A 17,215-nucleotide genomic window follows, 5' to 3' on the forward strand; every position below is an offset into this window, starting at 1 on the left:
TATTATCTGAAACTTCGGATTCAGAATCTGAGCCTATTTCTGCAGTTGCAGGTACTTCATCTGGGATTGGTGTCTCGGGTACTGTCTCTTCAGACAGTGAGGAGGATGTTTCGGCATCAGCCATAGCCCGAGAGGAAGCGTTGGTAAACGCACTCATTGTATCTGTTCAAGAAACCTTAAGATTACAGGGTATTCCGTCGGAAATAGCTGAAACTGAAATCCCCTTTGGGACTAAAAAACGCATCAAAGTAGCGAAGGTTTTTCCATTGCCCAAATGTTTTGGCAATCCAATCAAAGAAGAATGGAGTCTGCCAAAACGCACTTCTGCTATTTCTAAACGCATTAACAGGCGTTATCCGTTTGAGGAAACCCTCATTAAGAAATGGACAGAACCACCTGTGGTGGATTCACCAATTGCTAGATTGAATAAAGCCACGGTTATTCCTTTAGAAGACGCCCCGTCTTTTAAAGATCCAGTGGATCGCAAGATAGAAGCTATGTCTCGCACCATGTTTTCCTTGATTGGATCAGCTTTCAGACCAATAATTGCTATTGGACTGGTTTCGCAGACTGTAACTGAATGGACCAAGTGGTTGCGCCGGGACTTAGAAGAAGTCCCTCAGGCGGTATCAGATTTGTTGACACAAATGATACAGGGGTTACAGTTTGTGTGTGATGCGGCGTTAGACGCCACTCCATTATTGGCGCGAGCATCAGTTTCAGCAGTGGTTCTCAGGCGTACACTGTGGCTAAAAGGTTGGTTAGCCGACCAAGGTTCCAAAAAAGCATTGGCTAATATCCCCTTTTTAGGAGAGCGTCTATTTGGAGCCAACTTAGATGAGATCATTAAGGATCTCACGGGAGGAAAGAGCACCTTTTTACCGCAAAATGTTAAAGGTAAAGGACCTCGTCAAAGACGAGGGCCTTCTTTCTCTGCTCACAAAAAGTTTTTTCGTCCCGCGGGTGAAAAAATTAAGTCCTCCAAAGCTCCTTCAGGAGGCTTCAGGGGACGTTGGTCGGGCAAGCAAAAGCCCACCCCCTCCAGACCTGAAGATAAATCGTCCAAAGCCTGAAGGTGCGCCCCCACCCATAACTGGGGTGGGGGGACGTCTTCGCCGGTTCCCGGATCCATGGCTTTCCAGAATCCCGGACAAGTGGGTTTGCGAAGTCATAAGGTCAGGGTACAAGATCGAGGTTCGATCTCTCCCACCGGCGCGATTCTTCCCTTCCAATATCCGACTATCCCCGGATCGTCTAGAAGATCTGCGGAGAGCAGTCACGGATTTACTACAACAAGGAGTGGTAGTCCACGTTCCTTGGACAGAACGTTTTCAGGGGTTTTATTCAAACCTATTTACAATACCCAGGAAAGAGGGCAAAGTGCGTCCAATTCTGGACTTAAGGGCACTCAATTCCTTTCTCAACATAAGAAAATTCAAGATGAAATCCATTCGCACAGTAGCAGCCTTCCTGCATCCAGGGGATGTCCTAGCGTCCATAGACATCAAGGACGCCTATCTTCACATTCCCATTTTCGCAGGACATCAGCGGTTTCTACGCTTTTCCGTAGAAGAGAACCACTATCAGTTTGTGGCGTTACCTTTCGGTCTCGCCACGGCTCCTCGGGTCTTCACGAAGGTGTTGGCCCCAATGTTGGCACTACTGCGCCAAAGAGGCATATCGATTCTAGGTTACCTAGACGATCTCCTGCTTCATGCAGAGTCTCCTCAGACCCTGCTACAAAACATAGAAATTACTATAATTTCTTTACAGGAATTCGGGTGGCTGGTGAACCAGCAAAAGTCATTTCTGGTTCCCACCCAGAGGCTCGAATATCTGGGTCTAATTCTAGACACAGTCAGGACAAGAGTTTTCCTTCCGGATTCAATCAGCAGTCCAGTTGTTACTATCCAACAGCTGGTCTTCTCTTCGAACTTGCATGAGGGTTCTGGGGTTGATGGTGGCTTCCTTCAAAGCAGTCCCATTTGCCCAGTCCCATACCCGAATTCTTCAGCAAGAGATTCTTCTCAGATGGAATCGGAATCCGGAATCCCTGGACAATCGGATCCGATTGAGCAAACAGACCAGAGAGTCTCTGGTCTGGTGGCGTCGGTCTCCGATGCTCAGCCAAGGAAAGTCATTTCTGCCAATATATTGGACGATAGTGACCACGGATGCCAGCCTATCCGGATGGGGAGGAATTCTCGGTCAGTTATCTGTCCAGGGACTTTGGTCCCCGGAAGAATCCAGGTTGCCGATAAATGTATTGGAACTGAGAGCGATCAGACTTTGTCTGATTCACTGGACCGAGCAGCTCCAGGGCAGCCCGGTTCGAATCCAGTCGGACAACGCCACGGCCGTGGCTTATGTCAATCACCAGGGGGGCACCAAGAGTGTCCGAGCGGCCAAGGAAGTGGCTTGCATTCTTCGCTGGGCGGAACAATTTGTTCCAGCGATCTCTGCGGTGTTCATTCCGGGGGTGGAAAATTGGCAGGCAGATTATCTCAGCCGTCAGACTCTGGATCAGGGGGAATGGTCCCTCCATCCAGAAGTCTTCCACCAGTTGTGCCTACGTTGGGGCACCCCGGATGTGGATCTGTTGGCATCACGATTCAACAGGAAAGTACAGAGATTCGTGGCTCGCTCCCGCGATCCTCTAGCAGAGACCGCAGACGCACTGATCGCCCCGTGGGGGCAATACCAGCTAATGTATGCCTTCCCTCCTCTCGGGTTACTGCCAAGACTTCTTCGCAGGATAGAGGAGGAAGGAATTCCAGTAATCCTGGTAGCTCCGGACTGGCCTCGCCGAGCGTGGTACGCCGACTTGGTCAGACTGGTGGCGGACGTCCCGTGGAGACTTCCTCTCAGGGAGGACCTACTGTCTCAGGGACCGATCTTCCATCCTGCTTTACGATCGCTGGCTTTAACGGCCTGGCTATTGAGACCCAGGTGCTGAAGGACAAGGGATTGTCAGCTTCAGTTATTCCTACTCTAGTTAAAGCAAGGAAAGCGACTTCCAGAAAGATTTATCATCGCACATGGAAGTCCTACATTGCATGGTGTGAACCTCTGGGGTTCTGTCCACGGTCTTATTCGGTTAGTCGAATATTAGCTTTTCTGCAACAAGGGGTTGAGCAGAAACTGGCCTTGAGTACTATCAAGGGTCAGGTCTCAGCCTTAGCTATCTTCTTTCAGAAGCCTTTGGCTACTCATTCCTTGGTGCGGAATTTCATCCAGGGGGTGCGACATCTGGCTCCGCCAGTGCGCGCGCCGTTACCACCCTGGGATCTTAATTTAGTATTGTCGGTTCTTCAGAAACCTCCCTTTGAAGATATTAGGGAGATTCCTCTACCTACGTTGTCCCAGAAGGTGGCCTTCTTGGTGGCTATCACTTCTGCACGCAGGGTGTCAGAACTGGCCGCATTATCTTGTCGTTCCCCATATCTGGTGGTTCATAGAGATAAGGTGGTTCTTCGTCCGAATCCATCCTTCCTACCAAAAGTGGTTTCAGAATTTCATCTGAATGAAGAAATTGTATTACCTTCCCTGTGTCCTAAGCCCAGTCATCCTCGGGAGTTTGCTTTGCACTCCTTGGATGTGGTCCGGGCGATCAGGGTATACTTGAAAACGACAGACTCGTTTCGCAAGACTCACTTTTTGTGGTCCTGGATGGACCCAAAAAGGGGTTGCCTGCATCTGCCGCGACTATTTCCAAATGGATCAGACAGACGGTGGTACAGGCTTATTCTATTAAGGGTCGGGAGCCCCCGTTCCCTGTTAAGGCGCACTCCACTCGGGCACTTAGTGCGTCATGGGCCTTTCGCCATCAGGCGTCAGTGGTCCAGGTGTGCAAGGCGGCTACCTGGTCGTCGGTGCATACCTTTACAAAACATTATAAAGTTGATGTAATGGCATCGTCTGATGCCTCGTTTGGCCGCAAGGTTTTGCAGGCTGCCATTTGAGGAGACCAGTGGTCTACCTCGAGGGTTTTTTCCGTTGGAATTTTTATTTGAGTCTCATTCTTTGTTTATAATGAGCCTTTAAAACTTCTAGTTTGGCACCGGTTGGGCCTTCTAGATTGGATTTTGATTTCTGTCAATCCCACCCCTCATTTGTGGCACTGCTTCTGGATGTCCCAGTTCTTGTGAATCAAGAAGACTACGTCTGTCAATGAGCGACAGAGAAAATTGGATTTTTGTAAGATCTTACCGTAAAATCCTTTTCTCTTAGCTCATTGACAGACGTAGTACCCGCCCCTCTATCATTGAGTTGGGTTGGGTTAAATTCTCTGTTGCTGCTTTGTGACAGAACTGATGCCTTGTAGCAGAGAGAGGGAGGATATACCCTCTGGGACTGCCCCTAGGGTGGAGCCAGAACGTTTTTTCTTTTCTGCCTAGTCCCACTCCTGCGGAGACCACATAACCCAGTTCTTGTGAATCAAGAAGACTACGTCTGTCAATGAGCTAAGAGAAAAGGATTTCACGGTAAGATCTTACAAAAATCCGATTATCCGTATTTAATAAGGCGATTGGCCTATAGGATGAGGGATCTTTGGTGTCCTTTTTTTGCTTAGGGATTGTTACAATTAATCCCTTCAACATTTCCGATGGGAATGTGCCAGTAGCAGCTACTAAATCAAATACTAATTTTAACTGGGGGGCTTCTATCCCAGACTACACACTGCTTCCATATTCCTCCTCACTACTCAGCTTTTTCCCTACTTAGTCTTTTCCTCTTTTCCTACCAATTGCAGTACTCACGTTGAGAAACGAGACCGTTTTCTATCTTTACATTTACTCCCTATCTATTTACCCTTTGATATCCCTCATGATTTCAGACTTGACATATTCCATGTCAACAGGGATGCATGGCTGGACACGTCCCAGCATCATAAATCCATCGGGGGACATACCTAGTCTACTACTACTTTACAGGTATTCTGTACCCATAATATTCTGTCCTACTTTCCCTTTTATTTTCCATGATAGACAGACTTCATTGAATTTTCCTTCTATATCTTTTCATAACTTTCTAGATGACCTGTGCGTTTCTGACCTCACTCTGGAGATCCTCGTGGGATTTTCTGTCCGTGGAGCTCCTTTCTCACTGTCATTTGCCATACCACTGTGTATTTGGCTTACAAATATTGAAATCTCCCCTGGAAACCCATACAAATATTAACATTTTGCTTTAGTCTATCTTGTATAGACCCAACTTGATTAGCATATACTCTTTGCGGCCATAGTCAATTGAAGGCCTTTTTCTCATCCACCAAGGCCCATCCCTTTGGTCTCACGTCCTGGATTTCACAGAGGTCTTACATATCTGGTACGTAATCATAGAGGCATTTTTTGCCCCCCCTCTTTTTTACATCTAAATACGACAAACACTATGTATAATGAATTTTGTGTTACATTGCTTTTAACATTGTTTAATACATGTTAAATTTAACCTTATACTCATTCTTTGTATTATACTCATTGTTACCTTTTATGCTCCTAGTCTGAGCTCTGGTGTTTTGTGGACCATTGAGAAAGGCATTTGGACCGAAACGCGTCTAGTCCGATCCAGACACCTCAGACCCTCCTGGTTCCAAGACGTATCTATGACCTTGTTTTTATCATATACTTTATATGTGATTATGTATTATTTATCTTTATTATATGTGGAATAAAATTTATATATTTTCATACTCAAGTCCTGATTCTTGCCGTTGAAAGTCCCAATCCTCAGGGGTTATTGTTGTTCCATATACATTAGGGATGTTGGCAAGATCCCAGGTTTAAAACACAGAATTCGAATTTATCTTTACCTCTATAGATAAGGTTTTATCTCTTTGTTAAAACGCGTTGTGGAATGCGTTTCCTCCAATAGGGCTTCAACTGAGAATTGAACTCCCATTCTCAGTTGAAGCCCTATTGGAGGAAACGTGTCAGCAGGGGAGGCGTGCCATCATTACGTCACTCGCGGTCCGTGCTACAGCCGGACGCGAGTTCCATTTGAAATTTCTCTGCTCGAGTCATCTGTATCACCCGTATTTATCGTATCTATGTAAGTGCAATCTTTTATTAATAAACATCACTGAAGGTAATACACTATCAGCCTCCTACATATTTTTTATGCACATTGGAGTCATACCGTGGGAGCCGAGAGCCACCTGTCCCTATTGAGGGAGGAAGGAGCACTGCTTCAGCTTCATATCAGGGATTGTTGAGCCTGTTTGCCGTTGACATTTGGTAAGAGGCCAAGTTTGTCTGTGTTGCACTGGTGGTTTATGCACGTTTGGAGGTGACCAAGATCAGGATAATATACGTTGTAACAGTTGGATTATACTCACAGCACTTGCCTTTTTCTGCCGGGTAAGGAGGAATTTCACGTGGTGGAGGGATATCTCATTCACGTCCACCACGTTTGAATTTTTGAACTTTTTCATATCACTGGATTTGGTTGATATTTTCACCTACACCTCCATCAGAGGAGTTTTTCTCACAAACTGAATTTATGATTTGAATTTAGTCCACTATTTGTATGAATATTTGTTTTTTTTCCACTACCAGATGCTCTGGATTCTGTTCTTTTGGGCTTGGAGCCTTGGCTAATCTGCATGTGGTCATAATTACATTTGTTTCAATTTCATTTAACACATCTTTAGGTGATTTTCCACACACATTGAATAAGCGTACTATTTATATAAAGGAGGGGATGTTTTAAGTATTTATGTATTGATTTAAAAATGTAAATTCAGGATTTTTTGTTCATGTTTTTTGAGCGGTTATAGCCTGCTTTTAAATCCTGGTGTTATTGCTCATCATGACTATCAGCTGTTACCATCCGATATAAGCATATGGGAACGATTAGGAGTAGTAAATATCACACCCAAAATGGCAACATCCATGGTTCTATAATAAAATGGCGATCGTCTTTCTATAGAAATGCTAACTCAGTCCTGCCGTCCAATCATATACCCCTGAAGAAGACACGAGGTCCCTGTGTAGTCACGCATAGGGGATGGGCTCAGACAGACGCTGCAGACACTCCAAAGACTCAGGAAGGTGGATGCAAGTGGAGAGGGCTGATATTTCACTGCCACTGGATTTCCCAGATACCAAAATACATTACTGAGTTTGGTGCACTTTTAGCACCACTAATGTGTGAATAGTTTTTGTTACGCTTAATAAATTGGAGTTTTAAAAGATATCAGCGCTATTGGAGATTCCCTTTTTTCTATATGTTATACCTACTGATTGCACAAGGAGAAGGTAACCCATAGCAGGATACCCATCTGGGGGAATTGAATATTCACCTTTAGCCTGGGAGAGGCACAAAGCGTGTTGGACCGAGCTTAAATGCAAGGTCACTGGAGATAAGGTGAGAACCCACCCACTGGGGGGGATGTTTGGTTGGAGGTGTCACTTACCACGGAGAACCATATTTGAAGCATGCTGTCCCTTTTGGAGCTGATTATTAATAGACAGTTTTTTGAATGTTTACAGCACTATTAGCACTTTTATGAGTGTTCTGTTTATGTTCACCTGAATTGAGCACTCATGGACTTTTAATGGTTGATTGCACTACATACAGCTGCAAGAAAAAGTATGTGAACCCTTTGGAATGATATGGTTTTCTGCACAAATTAGTCATAAAATGTGATCATCATCATCTAAGTCACAACAATAGACAATCAGTCTGCTTAAACTAATAACACACAGAATGAAATGTTGCCATGTTATTATTGAACACACCATGTAAACATTCACAGTGCAGGTGGAAAAAGTATGTGAACCCCTAGACTAATGACATCTCCAAGAGCTAATTGGAGTGAGATATCAGCCAACTGGAGTCCAATCAATGAGATGAGATTGGAGGTTTTGGTTACACCTGCCCTATAAAAAACGCACACCAATTCTGGGTTTGCTTTTCACAAGAGCTCTCAAAAGACCTACGATTAAGAATTGTTGACTTGCATTAAGCTGGAAAGGGTTATAAAAGTATCTCCAAAAGCCTTGCTGTTCATCAGTCCATGGTAAGACATATTGTCTATGAATGGAGAAAGTTCAGCACTGCTGCTACTCTCCCTAGGGGTGGCCGTCCTGTAAAGATGACTGCAAGAGCACAGCGCAGACTGCTCAATGAGGTGAAGAAGATTCCTAGAGTGTCAGCTAAAGACTTACAAAAGTCACTGGCAAATGCTAACATCCCTGTTAGTGAATCTACAATATGTAAAACACTAAACGAGAATGGATTTCATGAGAGTTTAATGGATGCTAGCAAAGGGCATAGAATCTTCCCAGGGAAGTAAAAAGATGACCCCTCTCATGGTAGCCTCTGACACACCATATCCGCCATGAAATCCACGAGTCTGCTTTAATTGCGGTAGGCCCTGGCACTACAAAAGGGAATGTCAAAACCTTCAGAGGTTTCCCAGCAGACAGCCTGGCCATGGGGGCTACCCACAAGGAGGTGCCCAACATCAAGGACGAAACAACCAGGGGAACCCATCTGGCCCTCTTCCCAACACCTGGCCTCCCCCACCTGACCAAACTGACCACCCCCGCTAGGATTTCAGCAAACCTGTGTCGCACACGCCAATTATGACCACATCATCCAAAGACCCCGGAGGACCCCTTGCAAAAATAACCATCCCCATTGAGGACCATCCCACCACTTTCCTTTGTGACACAGGTGCTGCCAGAAGCCTAATCGGAGCTGAAAAACTACCCGATACCTCTTTCCTATCGGATATTGATATAACCTGTGTGGGAGTGGACAGAACGCCCAGAAAAAGCCTTTTGACCCGCCCCCTACAAGTTGGAAACTTCCCTGACCTACTAGCAAGATTTGTTGTCTCCTCCGCATGTCCTCTAAATTTATTAGGGGTTGATGTCTTGTCTAGACTCCAAGCTTCCATTTCCTTTCAACCCGATGGTGTTTAAGTGACTTCACTAACTACTGAAGATACCTCAGCACATGTCGTGTTGGACACATGGACATTCATTTTGGACACATGGATCAAACTCCACCCGGAGGTTGTGCTCCTTCAGTATGTAGAGGACCTCTTGCTTTGTGCAGACTCCCTAGAAGAGGCATTGACTCGCTCTGAGAGCCTCCTTTGCTACCTGGCCGAACAAGGCTGTAAAGCCTCAAAACACAAAATCCAGTGGTGCAAAGGTACAGTGGTCTTTCTTGGTCACTGCATCTCAGAAGGCACAAGACATCTCACCCAAGCCATTGGCCATTCCAGTGCCAAGGGGTCAGAGATCCCTCCATGCTTTCCTGGGACTGATCTCCTACTGCCGTTCCTGGATTCCAGAAGCATCCCTACTGATGCGACCCCTGTATGATGCCCTGAAGACCGATCCTTTCCTACTATCTCCAGAAGCCCTCACCAACTTTGAACTTCTGAAGGGAATCCTGTCTGTGGCCCTCTGCCTCCCAGACTGAGAAGCCTTTCAAACTATTTGTCTCAGAAAGAGAGGGACATGCCACAGGAGTACTGGCTCAGTCCCGTGGCAACAGACTCGGACCCATTGGTTATTATTCCTGCCAACTGGACCCGGTGGCTAGGGGGGACCCTCCTGTCTCAGAGCCGTGTTTGCAGCCCAAGCCCTCCTGGACAAAACTGCTGACCTCGTGTTGGGTCATGATTTCGTCCTCCTAGCCCCTCATGATATTGCAGCCATACTGAATCAAGTGCAGCCAAAACACTTGTCAACAGCAAGACATCTCAGACTCCAATGTGCTCTACTCATCCCAGACAATGTTACCCTTTTGCAGGTGTGACATACTCAACCCGTCCACTCTGCTACCACTTCTCGAGGGGGGGACACGATCCTTGTGACATTCCCCATGACTACTTTGAAGTGATGAAAATGGAAACTGCACATCTACCGACTGTAAGTGAGATGGCCCTGGAGAACCCTGACCTATCTATCTATGTTGATGGATCAAGGTATGCGGATCAAGCAGGGAGATTTCATACTGGATATGCTGATACCACCAAGGATACAATTCTCCATGCCTCGGCTCTACCCTCCTCAAAGTCTGCAAAGGAAGCAGAGCTCCAGGCTCTGATTAGGGCATGCAAATTGGCAGAAGGAAAAAGAACCAAACATCTACACGGATTCAAGATATGCCCTCGGTGTTGCCTGCGATTATAGGGTCCTCTGGAAAACTAGAGGGCTCCGAATGGCGGCGGGTACACCCGTGAAGCACAGTACCGCAATCAAGGACTTGATGGATGCTCTGATTCTCCCCGCCCAAGTAGCTATACTTAAGGTGAAAGCACATTGCAGGCTGAATTCTTCTGAAGCATGAGGTAATCATCTGGCAGACACTGCCGCAAAACAGGCCGCCTATGAAGTGCAAGAAGTTGTCAACAGAGTGGACATGCCTACTCCAGATGGAGCAACATTGGCACAAGACATGCAGGATACTGTAACTGCACAGACCTCCATGATCCTTTGAAACCCATCTGTGGATTGGACACTCCTTAAATAACAGGAAGCAGCAAGCAAAGAGGAAAAGGAGACGTGGATTAAGAAGGGAGCCACATCAAAGGCTGGACTGATGGAAGTGAACAAGAGGCCATGTTTACCACGATCCATGTTCCCAGCAGTGGTGCGGTGGGCTCATGGTGCCTCTCATCTGTCAAAAACTTTGATGAATGCCCTGATCAGCAAATACTATGTGGCCCCAGGAATCACCCCACTCATCAGCAGCTTTTGCAAATCATGTATCATCTGTGCTAAATGCAACCCTGGAAGGATGGAGAGAGTACCCATAAAACATCTAGCAAAGGCTCAGTATCCATTCCAGAGAATACCGATTGACCACATTCAGATGCCAAAGAGTGGCCAATATGAGTACCCTTTAGTAATCATAGATATGTACTCTTCCTGGCTGGAAGCTTTCCATGTCACCAATATGACGGCGAAGACCACAGCTAAAAAGCTTCTAGCAGAAGTAGTGTGCAGATATGGTGTCCCAGAGGTTATAGAGAGTAATCAAGGGCCGGCTTTCACAGCCTCAGTAACCAAAGAGATATGAACAGCTTTAGGGGTTACTCTAGCCTTCCACACCCCATACCACCCTCAAAGCAGTGGGAAGGTAGAGAGATTAAATGGTACAATAAACTCTAGGATGGTAAAAATGTCCCAGGAAATAGGGATGAGCTGGCCAGACAGTCTACCTATTGCTTTGTTTAGTGTCCGGTACACTCCCTCAGGAAACCATGGGCTATCACCCTATGAGATACTGTTTGGCTCGACCCCTAGACTAGGGTGTTACTTTCCACAACAGTTACAACTTCAATCCAATGTATTGACTGATTATGTAACTGCCTTATCTCGTGAATTAACCCGTATCCATGTGAAAGTATTTTCTTCCATTCCAGATCCTGAACTAGATACAGGAACACACAAGCTGGTTCCCGGTGACTGGGTGTTGATAAAGAGATTCGTACGAAAAACCCCTCTTGAACCCAGATATGATGGTCTCTTCCAAGTTCTCCTGATAACTGCCACATCAGTGAAAGTGGCTGGGAAGAACACCTGGATACACGCCTCCCACTGCAAGAGAGTCCCCGTACCTGAGGACGTAGACGAGGACAGATCATGATCTTGTATATCCTTTTTCTGTTGGGTACAACCAGAGCACAACATGCAGCCATTACTGAGAAAAATGGAGAGGTCACTTTCTGGTATAACTCCTCTGATACCCATGTAGCCACATTTGACTTCCATGCATGTAAGGTACTCACATGTCCCAAACGTAGTAGCAGATGGGAATGGCATGAGAAAAGACATGGAGAAGGGTATATCTGTGTCACCAAGGGGTCATGGGGAAAAAACTGTGACTATTGGGGAGCAGCAGCTTGGAACACAGGGACTCCCTGGGGATATCAATCTCAACCAGGCTATGGTAGTAAGGATAGCCTAGGAGAGCCCTTGTTGACCCGTCTCACCCTCCACAAGCCAAGGCCTAGTATGACACTTGTTCTAAACATATGGAACCCGAGTCCCTCTGATCGGGGTGAGTATGTGTAGGGATGGTGGTTTGGAGGAGGTTACAAGGGTCATAGAGGGTCTTTCCGATTAGAAGATATGTATGACAACAATGAATGGCAGCCAGTCAATGGACGGCTCCCATCGAATCCTTTAAAACCTCATGTACAGACTTTGGGAGACATGATTGCAATAGCAGATCCTACCTTTGAAGATACAATGGCAGCCGAGACAGGTTTTTCAGAGATCAACTTCTGGCTAGAGTGGATGAGATATAGTGCTAATGAGCACAATAGGACCAACTGTTATGTCTGTGGCAGTGCCAGACCGCATTCAGGTACAGTCCCACTGAACATACCTGAAAAAGCAGAAGAGTGTTTTCTAAGCCTCTTCACCAACACATCCACTAATTACTCAGCTTGTGAGAAATGGAAGGTGGAATATCCTATCAATGCCAGGGCCCCAAGATCTAAAGAAACTATTACAATATACCCTGGGAATTACACCTGTCATGTAAATTATGCAGGGAAAGGTAGGAACTTAGGTAATTTTCCAAAAGGTTACTGTGCCTCTTAGTCGCATTCCAGCTAATAGGGTACAAAACCAAAGCCAATCCCTAGGAGATATGTACTGGGTGTGTGGAGACATGCACATAAGAACCAGGTTAGAGGGGGAATGGAGAGGAGAGTGTGCCCTGGCGAAGGCCATCATGCCTTTGCATATTCTGACAAAGTATTTGACACACACACACCAACCCGTCTCCGGGTAAGAGGATGAAACGGGAAGTTCTCCCTGAAAGCTTTGATCCTCATGTGTACATAGATACTATTGGAGTTCCAAGGGGGGTCCCGATGAATACAAGGCCCGAGACCAGGTTAAGGCCAGTTTTTAATCTCTAATCCCCATAATAACGGTTAATAACAATGTGGACTGGATAAACTATATATATATTATAACCAACAGAGGTTTGTTAACTACACCAAAGATGCATTCCAAGGGATAGCTGAATAACTAGAAGTCACTTCCCAGATGACCTTTCAAAACCGGATGACTCTGGATATGATGTTAGCAGAGAAAGGGGGAGTCTGTACCATGATAGACCAGTACCTGTTGTACCTTTATCCCAGACAACACCGGTCCAAATGGTAAGGTCACATTAGCGCTTAAGAAATTAGAGAACCGATCACAGACCCATGGGATCAATACTTTAACTGGATGAGTGGGTGGCAGAAAGTCCTGGCACAGATAGGAATGACTGTGTTGATCATCCTAATTCTCCTTGCTTTAGTGGTCTGTTGTGTACTCCCTTGTTTGAGGAAGTTTATGAAAAAGGCATTAGACCAAACCACCCCCACATTCGTGAATCAGGATATGGGATGTGATGAAGACTATGAAGAACCATGTACCCCACTGCAGACACTTCCCACCCCACACTATGATCCATAGGGCCGTAGGGAGAGCATCTGACTTCCCATGTGCAAAGACCGTGGCAAGGGGGGTGATTAATTAGTAATCACCCGTCTAAGGTGCGGCATCTAAAGATTTCCCAAGCACATGAGGACAGATGAGCCAGGATCAATAGGGACAGACTTAAATAGACATTTCAAGGGGGGAAATTGTAATGGATGTAATCCTGAAATTAGTGGTTGAAGTGAAATGCCTATCTCAGTGTATGATGCATACTCTGTGTGTGTATATATATATATATATATGTTACCATTACATTTCATTCCTTAGAAATAAAGGAAGGTGTATGGCGCTGCCAATGAGCTCTTAGTAGTAAATAAACACCTCTAAAAGTGCCAAAGTGCAATAAATATATGCTGTGTGTCTTCTAGTAATTAATAAATGAATAAAATTGGTGACTAGAATAATATAAATATATAAAGTGATATAAATTGCAGGTGACTGTAAAAAAAAATAAGTATACGGTGAAGTGTTAAACAGGATCCAACACCATAAAGAAAAACAAAATGTACAAGCCTTGGGCTGGTTGAATTAATAACGGGTATATGGTGATACTATGACCTGTCACAAATGGGTGACAGGAAATAAAAAATCAGGAGTGGCGTGTAATGAAAAATGATGAAATTACGTGATAAAATTGTGAAAAAATTAGGTAATGGTGAACAGCTATATCAACCCCTAATAAATAATATAAATATTACAATATAATCCAATGGCACATTACAAACCAACAGGGAACTGTATATAAAACCTTCCAAGAGGTATAAAAATGTAAAAAAAAATAAAATAAAAATGTAAAAAATAGCAAACAGCAGACAACCATAGGAGAACGTAGCAGCAATAATCAGGATCTCAAATAAATAAATAGTCCATAAATAGTTCACTTGGTTCCTAAAAATCAATAATCCCACAGTTATGAATGGTCCATAAGTAATCAGTGCAACAAATTTTCAGAAAAGGTGACTTCAGTGCAGGTGCTTCTATGTATCTCTTTAAGGGTGCCCAAACACAGGTGATCACTCCGTGTTCCCCGCACCCCCAGGACCGCACTCACCAGAATTAATCACCCCTACAGGGGTACCGAGCCTTGGGTATATTATTCTCTGGGTCCCCCTCTGGTCTCCCTGGATGGTCCAATGGACATGAGTGCTGTCCTGTAGCCTGCCCAAGTCCTCGTCACACTAGCCTTAAGGCTATGCTTATCCACGGGTATGTATGGGGAATAAAGGGCTCACATAGGGTAGTACCGTCTAATAAATCTTCAATCAAAAGAATGATGAAACACGTAGAGTCATCACGTCACATCCGCCTGGTTGGAACGCACATCCGGTCTGCACATTGGCAGCGCCATACACCTTCCTTTATTTCTATCTCTCACTATATATCCTTGGAATATAGTCAAATATATATATATATATATATATATATATATATATTATTTTGTTATCTATGTGTATGGGGCTTTTTATTTAGGAATCAGTGTTTCTAGCCACTTGTTTTTTGCACGTTTGTACTGGCACAATAGCACTTTATTTTCACGTATGTATCTATTATATAGATTTTATGGCACTTTGATTGCGCTGCACCTTTTATATAATGCACAGGTCATATAGTGGGTGGATGAAGATGAAGGGGTTAATATGCAGGATAAGAGCTGTAAAGGGGTTAATATACGGATCACACGTACAGGAGGAGAGAGGGTAAAAGGGCATTAAAAAAAAAAAAAAAACAGTCAATGAAAGCCCCTCACATTGAATTAGCTGCTATATCCCTTCATTCATATTTCATTCATGAAATAATATAATTCCTCTCCATCCTTTGTTGTAAGAGGAGGGAAGGGATCAACAATGTAAATAGTAGCATTTTTACATATTTGGTCACTGTGACTAGTCATCACAGCGGCAAAACAAAGTTCTGAGCTGTTCAGATCAGCTTGGTATGCTGTGTCTGTAAACTTAGCCTTCTAATAGGGCAGGGTGTTTTCAGGTGTAGCTCTGCCCCCGAGGGAGTGGCTTGTTACATGGGTATTCTCTTCACTTCTTGCATCCTGAGTCTGCTCCAACCCGTCTGACACCATTAGTTCTGTCATTGTGAATAATTAAGACCACAAGTATTGCAGTAAATAATCAATTTACTGCTTTTTCTCACTTTTGATGAAAAGCAAGAATATGCAAACAGAATCAGAAATAACACAAATGTTGCTACCGAGGTAGATCCAGAGGGGGAGTGGCTAAGCTATGGAGCTGTGAGGACACGAGGCAGAGGAGCTCCCTGAGCTAGTGGTGTGATCCAGCCTTCACAGCCAGCATCCGCACACGCCACCCCAGACCTGCATCCCGCCGGCATACATGTCCATTGCCGAAACCTGGGAACCGCCGCAACCGCCGAGCAGACGCTCGGACATATCGTCCTACTTCCTCCGGCGTCCCGCAGCCCCGCAAGGCAGAGCGGGCTCCAAGATGGCTCAAATGCGTCCGGCAGCGGCGGGTCCGGCGTCCCAAAAAAAATTGGCAGCTAAAGCAATCCTGGCTCAGGAGCTGGCGGACGAGGTGATACTAAGGAGCCCCCCGCTATCTAACCCCCCCCCTGAACGTGCAGTGGAACTAACATACAGGCCACAGATCCAACTGCATCAGCCTCAGCCACCGCAGACAACTGAGTGGAGAGACTTCTGCGCCTCAATTCCTACTAAACAGGATATCCATAAAATGGCTGCCCCAATAGTAAGTGTCAGGGTTCAGCAGCAGCAGGGGAGACCAGACACATGTAGCTACACACCAAAACAATATAGATAGCCTTAAAGTAACATTTATTATAGTGAACCACAAAACAAACATACACAGCAACAGTGAACCAAGCAAATGCCAGTAAACAAAACCCAACCCCAAAGACACAATAACTAAAGAACCAACTATCTACAAATATATACAATATAAGAGACAAGGGTAACAGGGAAGCAAGGAAGAGGGCAAGCAAGACTGGATACTAGGCAGAGAGCAGGAGCAAGGCAAGGGGTACAGGATAGATCAGGGTATGGATCAGAATCACAGACACTTGGTTCAGGCAGCAAGGAGGCAATCAAAATAGTCACGCACCTGGGAAAGGGAGGATCAGCCTTAAATAGCCACCTGGCAGCTGAACACAGTTGTAAGTGATCATAGAAGCCTGCTGGCTTCTGGGAGACACCTGCTGGTAGACATTGAAACTGCAGCATACAGCCCAGGGCAACACAGTGCCACCAGCAGGTGAACTCAATCCTAACAGATTCCCCCCCTTAAGGAGCGGCCTCTGGACGCTCCATAAGGCTTTACCCCTGGGGTCTGCAAGCCGACTGGGTACTCCACTGCCAAGGTCTGAAGGCTGGCTGAGAACCCCGCCGCAGGGGTCCCACAACTGGCTGGGTTTCCTGCTGGTCAGATCCTTAAGAAGTCGCAACACCGAAGGCTTACCATTCTTATAAGCAGCCCTTTGTCCCAATGTTGAGACACTGAAAGCTACCCGAATGCTTAATGCCCAAGTTCCTGGTCCATGCAGGTACCCTGACACAAGGGTGTCCCATCACAACTGGACCTCTTCTCACACTGTTAGAGACTGCTCTGTATTTTACCTGCCACTCAGGTCTACCCAGGGCATAGGTTACCCCACTCGGGTCCCTAGATGCACCAGGGATTGCAGAGATGACCCCTGGGTCAGGACAAAGTTCATATGGAACACTGCCTTTTCCCATAGGACCTCTACTACTGGGG

At 45.5% G+C, this 17,215-nt stretch overlaps 1 pseudogene across 1 annotated transcript; it reads left to right on the top strand.

Annotated features, from left to right (window-relative positions):
* The first annotated feature begins 11,612 nt into the window (after window positions 1-11,612).
* Window positions 11,613-12,658, top strand: LOC309552675 (annotated as a pseudogene). The gene has a single exon. The product of its transcript is annotated as an uncharacterized misc_RNA (transcript).
* Window positions 12,659-17,215: the final 4,557 nt, after the last annotated feature.

This window comes from Pelophylax lessonae, assembly GCF_965119305.1.
Source record: "Pelophylax lessonae genome assembly, chromosome: 4".
Classification (NCBI taxonomy): domain Eukaryota; kingdom Metazoa; phylum Chordata; class Amphibia; order Anura; family Ranidae; genus Pelophylax; species Pelophylax lessonae.